The sequence below is a fragment of the Triticum urartu genome, unplaced genomic scaffold (assembly GCF_003073215.2).
Source record: "Triticum urartu cultivar G1812 unplaced genomic scaffold, Tu2.1 TuUngrouped_contig_671, whole genome shotgun sequence".
In the NCBI taxonomy this organism is placed as follows: Eukaryota; Viridiplantae; Streptophyta; class Magnoliopsida; order Poales; family Poaceae; genus Triticum; species Triticum urartu.
Window position 1 is genome coordinate 50,326 of NW_024117493.1, and position 8,370 is coordinate 58,695.

Here is an 8,370-nt window from a genome sequence, read left to right on the forward strand (position 1 = left end):
CAAGCGCTGCGGGAGGAGGGAGATGTGTCATGGGAGGGAGAGGGAGGCGCCAGGGCTTAGGTTAGGTTGCCCTCCCTTCCCCCCACTATATATAGGGCCAAGGGAGAGGGGGGGCGCAGCCTTGGCCCTTCCACCAAGGAAGGGTGCGGCCAGGGAGGAGTCCATCCTCCCCAAGGCACCTAGGAGGTGCCTTCCCCCTTTAGGACTCTTCCTTTCCCTTATCTCTTGGCGCATGGGCCTCTTGGGGCTGGTCCCCTTGGCCCATATAGTCCAAGGCGCACACCCCTACAGCCCATGTGGCCCCCCGGGGCAGGTGGACCCCCTTGGTGGACCCCGGACCCCTTTCGGCACTCCCGGTACAATACCGATAATGCGCGAAACTTTTCCGGCGACCAAAACAAGACTTCCCATATATAAATCTTTACCTCCGGACCATTCCGGAACTCCTCGTGACGTCCGGGATCTCATCCGGGACTCCGAACAACTTTCGGGTTACCGCATACTAATATCTCTATAACCCTAGCGTCACCGAACCTTAAGTGTGTAGACCCTACGGGTTCGGGAGACATGCAGACATGACCGAGATGACTCTCCGGTCAATAACCAACAGCGGGATCTGGATACCCATGTTGGCTCCCACATGTTCCACGATGATCTCATCGATGAACCACGATGTCAAGGACTTAATCAATCCCGTATACAATTCCCTTTGTCTAGCGGTACGATACTTGCCGAGATTCGATCGGCGGTATCCCGATACCTTGTTCAATCTCGTTACCGGCAAGTCTCTTTACTCGTTTAGTAACACATCATCCCGTGATCAACTCCTTGATCACATTGTGCACATTATGATGATGTCCTACCGAGTGGGCCCAGAGATCCCTCTCCGTTTACACGGAGTGACAAATCCCAGTCTCGATTCGTACCAACCCAATAGACACTTTCGGAGATACCTGTAGTGGACCTTTATAGCCACCCAGTTACGTTGTGACGTTTGGCACACCCAAAGCACTCCTACAGTATCCAGGAGTTGCACAATCTCATGGTCTAAGGAAATGATACTTGACATTAGAAAAGCTTTAGCATACGAACTACATGATCTTGTGCTAGGCTTAGGATTGGGTCTTTGTCCATCACATCATTCTCCCAATGATGTGATCCCGTTATCAACGACATCCAATGTCCATGGTCAGGAAACCGTAACCATCTATTGATCAACGAGCTAGTCAACTAGAGGCTTACTAGGGACATGGTGTTGTCTATGTATCCACACATGTATCTGAGTTTCCTATCAATACAATTATAGCATGGATAATAAACGATGATCATGAATAAGGAAATATAATAATAACCAATTTATTATTGCTCTAGGGCATATTTCCAACACGAGGATGCACGCAACATGTTCCCTAAGCAGGGTCTCCACCTTACCACCAGGAAAGAAGAATCCCTGGTCCTCACAGTCTTTCAAGTTTCGTCCGACTCTTTCTTCCCCAAGGTCACACCTGCATCCATTTTCTATCAATTTACAGAAAATGGAACATCCTTTTTATCTAGTACCAATTTACAGAGAACGAAAGTATGCTACTTTCGAACACTTCCTGCAAGAACTCTTCCACAACATAGCCATGATTAGTACACCAATCTAATACTAAAACTTATTCATACATGTGTCAATCTGTGTGACTCAAACAACAATCATATACATGTATTAGTTCTAATTTCACTTGCTAGGATCAGAGGTAACTAACCAGCAAGAGTTATTACAGTATCTTGAAATGAAGCATTGCTAGCCCCTACAATCAAATTTGTCGACATCCATAGAGCATATATAGTCGATAAATACTCTGATTTTCTCCAGGGATTAAATTTTTTTATCTAATAAATTGTTGATTCATCATGGTCCAGCATAAAAAAGAAGTGGAAGTTATAATCTGTTATCTAATAAAGTGGTTCAGGGTGTCAAACACAATATGAATTTTGAAACAGTTTCATTGCGCAGGAGCAGATGGCCTGCAGTTATGTTTGTGAAATTTACTGGCCAGAGAAAAAAATGTGAAATACCAAATTCTAAATAGCTCGGCATCAGGAGAGGCAGCACCTCATCATATATTGGGTCTTTAACAAAATCAAAGACATAATAAGAGTATTCCTGAGCTCCTACAGTCATACATACTTGAGCTAGCTGATAGTAACATATTACTACATCTATGTGAACCTTTATTATCCTATTCTGCTTTTCTTGATCCTCTGCTTTGCTATAAAGCTCAGATTTGGTAACTTAACCCTGAACTTCTAAAACATTCTTTCATTTTCCAGAAAAAGAAGTAAATTTCTTTGGCATGATCAAGCCAAATCAACCTCATCCGTCTTGGCCCCTAGCTCAAATGATACAAAGCTGAGGCAAAACATTTTTCCACTTTGTAATGAGATTACAGTCTGCATAATCCTAGTCCAGGCAAAATTCATACAGCTCCTTAGATATATCTTCCTTCTTCTATAGAAAAGATCATAAATGTAACGGCTTCTTGGATGAGAAATGCGGAAAATTAGCCAGAGTGCTTCACACTTTCCCTGTATGACCAAGGGTAACATCTGAATTCCTCAAATTAGTGTATATTCTACAGACTTGATTCCCCCCTAAAAACATACATCCACGCCTCTAGACTTCTTTCTTCTCTGAAAAATCTGAAAACATACCAAGATCTGATTATAGAATAAAATTTAATGATTCATTAAACTTGAAATCTGTACGAATATACATGAAAAAAACTGAAATCTCCATTGTTGATTTCTAACAGCACGAAATTTGAGTCACACCTCAAATCTTCAGGCAGAGGTAGTCTGTTGTAGGCACAATCATAAATTAGCTAGAACCCTGTCATGCAAACTACCAACAGAAAATTGACTTTGTTTATCAATTGGAGGCTTACTGGATTCAATATCCATCTAATATCCACAAAAGATGAGGTTGCTGGGAGTTCTCCGTGAATCAGAGCCTGCTCCAAAGCCTATTGTGCAGTGATCCTACGATCGGACAGAAAAGTACATTCTATAATATGTATTATTAGAGAACTGATAGACTATTCAGTTTTCTCAAATGCAATAAATTTTTCAACCATTACCAACGTGCAGACCTTTGATGATTCAACTCACATTAACCATGTAAAAATTCAGAGCAGTGGGGTACCTTGTTGTCGACCATCAGAGAAACTTCCAGTTATGCCTCACCGGCCACAATGTCCACATGTAGAACCCAATGGGAGCACTCTCTCCGTTCATACTTGGAACACGATGTGCTTGTGTTGACAGACATCGTAAAAAGAAGCACCAGACAATGCACTCACAAACCTAGAAACTGACATCGATGACTCGGCAGAACATGTGGTGAAGCCCACGCTCACCGCTTCCCAATGTGTTCGAGGTGGCCCTCCTCCACCACAAGACGGTTGTGTCAGATGGCATTGGAGCGGTACGCTACGGCCACAGCGGCTGGAGGTGGAAGGTTGCCGTCACCACCGTGGTGGGAGTGACGCCTCAATCAGTCACTAACAACAAAATCAAAGTGAAATTGTCCTGAAAAAAGAAAACAAAAGCAAATGAATCCAGTGCCCTGGCTACATTTAGATAAATAGCTATCCAAATTTAAATGTAGTAGTCATACAGAAGAGCAACCGAACTCGTATTTGCTCCATACTGACTTTTACTTTGTCTATGTATTGCACACCGTCGGCCAATTCCCTTATGCAGCTGCACCTAAGCATCCGAACAAACACAAATCCTGCAAAAAAACTAAGAATTTATTGATTGAGTATATGAAATTGCACAAAACGCAAGTTGAATCCTAAAAAAATAGGATAATCATTGAGACAATACATAAGCATGTACTGTATGTGCACCATAGATTCAGGATGAATAACAAGAAGAGATTAGCATGATGGTTGAGGGAGCTATGGGCTTGCTGCTCCATGCCACGCTCACCCCCGATGAGGAGTTGTGGGAATGCCATCCTCCAACCCCAGCCGTCGGGTGATCTGGAAGTCTCGCACCACACCAGAGGGGCCGCGGCTGTCCGCCAGCAGCACAGCGAGCCCCATGGTGAGGCATACGTTGAGGAAGCTACAGCTTTGCTTGCGTCTGAGGCACCTTCACCCATGGCGAACTGGGCGACGCCAGCAACTTCGTGACGCCACGGACGGCGTCCTATTGGATGATGTAGTTCGGGCGGCATCCATTGGAGGAGTTGGGTTGCGACGGGGGCAGCGAGCGGGTAGAGGTGTGACCGCCGAGGTGGGGATGTCCAGCGGGCTGACACGCGAACGCGGAGGCGAGCGGGCTGAGGTGCTGCCGTGGCGGCGAGGGGGCTGAGGTGTGGCGGCGGCGAGGGCTCGGCAAGGGCAAAGGCGAGGGTTCGAGTTGAGGAGGCAAATGCGTACGGGTATGTGGGCCTGAATCACTGGGCCAAAGTGCACGGTCGAGCATTGTTTGCATCGTTTGATGCACACGACGTGGTTTCCCGAATTAGTACCACCTCGTGTATATGTTTTAAATTCAAACTAAAAACCTAAATTTACAGAAAGAAAGCGTATTGTGACGGTGAACCCACGGAGTCAATCCGTGCTTATTATTATTATTATTATTATATATATATATATATATTATATATATAGGGATAGGGATTAGGGATAGAAAATTAATTAAGAAGAGATAGGGAAAAAGACTAGCACAAATGCCCGTGCGTTGCAACGGGCGTAGACTCGCAAAATCATATCCATGTGCTATTATGCACATAGCAAAAGTGCCCGTGCATTGCAACGATACAAAATAACTAACAATTAATAACTCCCTTCTCCACCATTGTTTAATTCAGTAGTAAATATTCGCCGATAGATTTTTTTAATTTTTGTAGAATTCGTTTGGGTGTTGTTTTAAAATAATCACTCGAATAATTAGTATCACCTAATTTGTAATTATTTTAGAATTAGTAACACTCAAATAATTAGTATCATTTAATCTGTACTTATTTTAGAATTAGTAAAAAGTTTGGTTTTATTTTAAAATAACCAATCAAATAATTAGTATCACTTAATTGGTAATTATTTTAGAATTAGTAAAAAAATACCGGTATATGTAGGGCGTATACACGCTGCATGCATGTTGTAGCCAATCCATGCAGACCTTCCCATTATGTGGTCTTTGCATATACTTTTTGATGAAGAAATCTTTGTGTTGGAGTAATGGGTCACGGGTAGGCTAACCCGAGGCTCCGAACCTTTTAAGATATCGGGACTGATTGCGCCCCTCAAGACGCCAGGATGAAGAGCCGCCTTCTGGAGGCCGGCTGAAAGAACAACCGACTGCCCGCATGCGGCCGAGTCCTAGAAGCGAGATCAAGACGGGCTGACCCCCGCCTGACGGCTTCCAGAGAAGCCGGCCACGGGGAGTTGGCCCACGACACCAACAAAGCCCATGCCTTCATCAGGGGGATGGGACGGGGAGTGGCAACAGTGAAGCCCACTCCCTCCCCTTTCCAGGGGATGGCTAGGCCACAGTGCGCTGTACCAACTGAGATCTCCGTCTGGCGCGGCACTGTTGCCATGCCATCCCTGACATCAGCAACAGTGGGCGGAGTCCTGCACCCACGACGGTCTGTCAGTATGGTCCACGGATGACGGGCCCTACCAGTCAGCGAGAGTCCAGAAGACGGCAAGAGCGCCATCAGTCGGACCCGAAGGGAGCCGCCCCCCGGGAGTCGGCCTGCCCCTCCCATGGGTCCCCCGCGCCATTAACCAGACGAGACAGGGAGTGGCTACAGTGATCACCCGCCAGGCGGCGGGGCTGTAGCCACGACCCCATAACCAAGCCTGCGTCATTAGAAGCACAGCTACAATAATCAGCAGCCGGCAAGACCCACAAGCGGCGGGTACGGCCTGTCGGCTCCGTACCGGACCAGTCGACGGGGCCCACCAATCGGTGGGCCCCAGCAGTCGGCAGAAAGGCCGGCAGGTGAAGAGACTGACGGCTGGGACCTACGCCCAGTCAGTTTGCCATTGTACCCCTGGGGGGTAGGCCTATATAAACCCTTCAGGGCACCCATGCAAAGGGTTCCACCCATTAGAACTAGACCAGATCATAGAGGGAGGAGAGAGCTAGCCCCGCCTTCTTCTACCTCCAGCATACAGCTCGAGGAGCGCCCTTGTACTCACTTTGCCTTAGTGATCATGCGGAGACCCCGCAAAGCAGGACTAGGGGTGTTATCTCCTAGGAGAGCCCCGAACCTGGGTAAAGTACGCCGGCGTTCATGTCTACGCGTCATCCCACTTTCGGGCACCGACGACGTTCTACTCGCTCCTACCGTGATAAGCCATCCATTGGCATATGTCGCACCCAATCCCCGATACTTTGACTTCAGTTAATTGGTCTTGCTACACCTTCCTATTATATGGTCTTACTTTCTAAGAAATCCATCTGAATATCCCCTCTATACCCGAACATCCCATCAAATGCAAATAAAGGGAAGCTAGCCCAGCCGGTTCCATCTCCTCGTCAGTTAAGTGGGTCGTGAGATCGATCCCCGCAAGCCATGATTTAGTTTTCCTTGACAGAAGGGCAGTGGATCGAAACGTAACATTGGATGGGCTGAGGCCCATGCTAGCCGGTTGGTGCGGACCCAAATTAGTACCACCTCATTTATATTACGATCTTGTCCATATAAATTATAAAAACGTATTATGACATAAGAAGAAAGCGCATTGTGACGGTGAATCCGACAAAGTCAATCTGTGTTTTATTATTAGAGAGAGATTAGTGATAGAATTGACCAAATTTGTAATTTGGATAAGAAAGCTGAAAGAAGAAGAAAGAAGGTCGGCCATTGGATCTTTAATCTAATGGGCCGAAAAATTGACTTACTCAAAATAAATTTGCAGATACATTCTTTCTCACTGATAGTTTTTTTTACTTCATTCTCCATGTTATTGGAATTTTACTGGATTGTACCTATTTTTTTGAGTTAATTGCGGGGAAGTACCACATTTGGGGCAGGTGTGATGGATCAGTACCATTATTCAGTTTTTTTGCATGTCAGTACCATGTCTGGGGCAGTCTATTGCATATTGGTCTAAACCTTGTATAACGGTGTATTGACGCTGTATCTGACCGTTGGGGCCTGCCCAGAAAGTATGTTTGTCCATGAAAAAAAACTCATTCATGAGACCTCGAATTCCCACGTTACAGCCTGCATTATGCCAGCAGGTCCCACCCCCAATTTCTTGAGTCACCCTTATCTAAAAAAAGGACGAGTCTATCTAGATCATAGGATCACTGTATTCAGAGGTCAATTCTCTTTCTTTGACCTCCCACCGTTCACGACATCCCTTGCTTCTCACAAGAACGGCTCCTCGGTGGAGGAGTAGAAGCGCTGGTCCCCTTCGGTCAAGTGCTTGTGCGTGCTCGCATGTTCTTTTGCAAAAAACACCCACACTTTTTATTTAATCACGCATATATCCTTAGTTGCGAAAAAAGGACCTGCAAGAAAAAAAACGTACACAAATTACATATGCGGGGAAGTACCACATTTGGGGCAGGTGTGATGGATCAGTACCATTATTCAGTTTTTTTGCATGTCAGTACCATGTCTGGGGCAGTCTATTGCATATTGGTCTAAACCTTGTATAACGGTGTATTGACGTTGTATCTGACCGTTGGGGCCTGCCCAGAAAGTATGTTTGTCCATGAAAAAAAACTCATTCATGAGACCTCGAATTCCCACGTTACAGCCTGCATTATGCCAGCAGGTCCCACCCCCAATTTCTTGAGTCACCCTTATCTAGAAAAAGGACGAGTCTATCTAGATCATAGGATCACTGTATTCAGAGGTCAATTCTCTTTCTTTGACCTCCCACCGTTCACGACATCCCTTGCTTCTCACAAGAACGGCTCCTCGGTGGAGGAGTAGAAGCGCTGGTCCCCTTCGGTCAAGTGCTTGTGCGTGCTCGCATGTTCTTTTGCAAAAAACACCCACACTTTTTATTTAATCACGCATATATCCTTAGTTGCGAAAAAAGGACCTGCAAGAAAAAAAACGTACACAAATTACATATGCGCGGGCTCGCCAGGCGTGGTTCGAACCCGAGCCTGGGGTTACACAGTGCAAACGCGACGACCGCTACGCTAGTGCATGTTCGACTGAACTATTGGCAATTATTTGTTTTATAGAAGGACTTTTGACGTTCCGCTTTTTCAGGTGCTATTCTTTCATTATTATTTTTATTATCCGCAGCAAGGCGCATTGTCCGGGTGCGCATTGTCCTGCTGTTTTTTTTATTATCCATAATATTCTTTCAGTATTTTCTAGTTGCTATTCTTTCA

At 45.6% G+C, this 8,370-nt stretch overlaps 1 long non-coding RNA gene across 2 annotated transcripts; it reads right to left on the reverse strand.

The window, feature by feature from the left end:
* Positions 1-2,493: 2,493 nt before the first annotated feature.
* LOC125530997 lies at positions 2,494-4,254 on the reverse strand. Of its 2 annotated transcripts, XR_007293046.1 has the most exons (4): positions 3,877-4,254; positions 3,665-3,781; positions 3,191-3,576; positions 2,494-3,027 (listed from the first exon to the last, which is right to left on the reverse strand). It is a non-coding gene; the product is annotated as an uncharacterized LOC125530997 (long non-coding RNA). The 2 variants fall into 2 exon arrangements; XR_007293045.1 differs by having other exon boundaries at positions 3,665-4,254.
* Between the last annotated feature and the right edge of the window lie 4,116 nt (positions 4,255-8,370).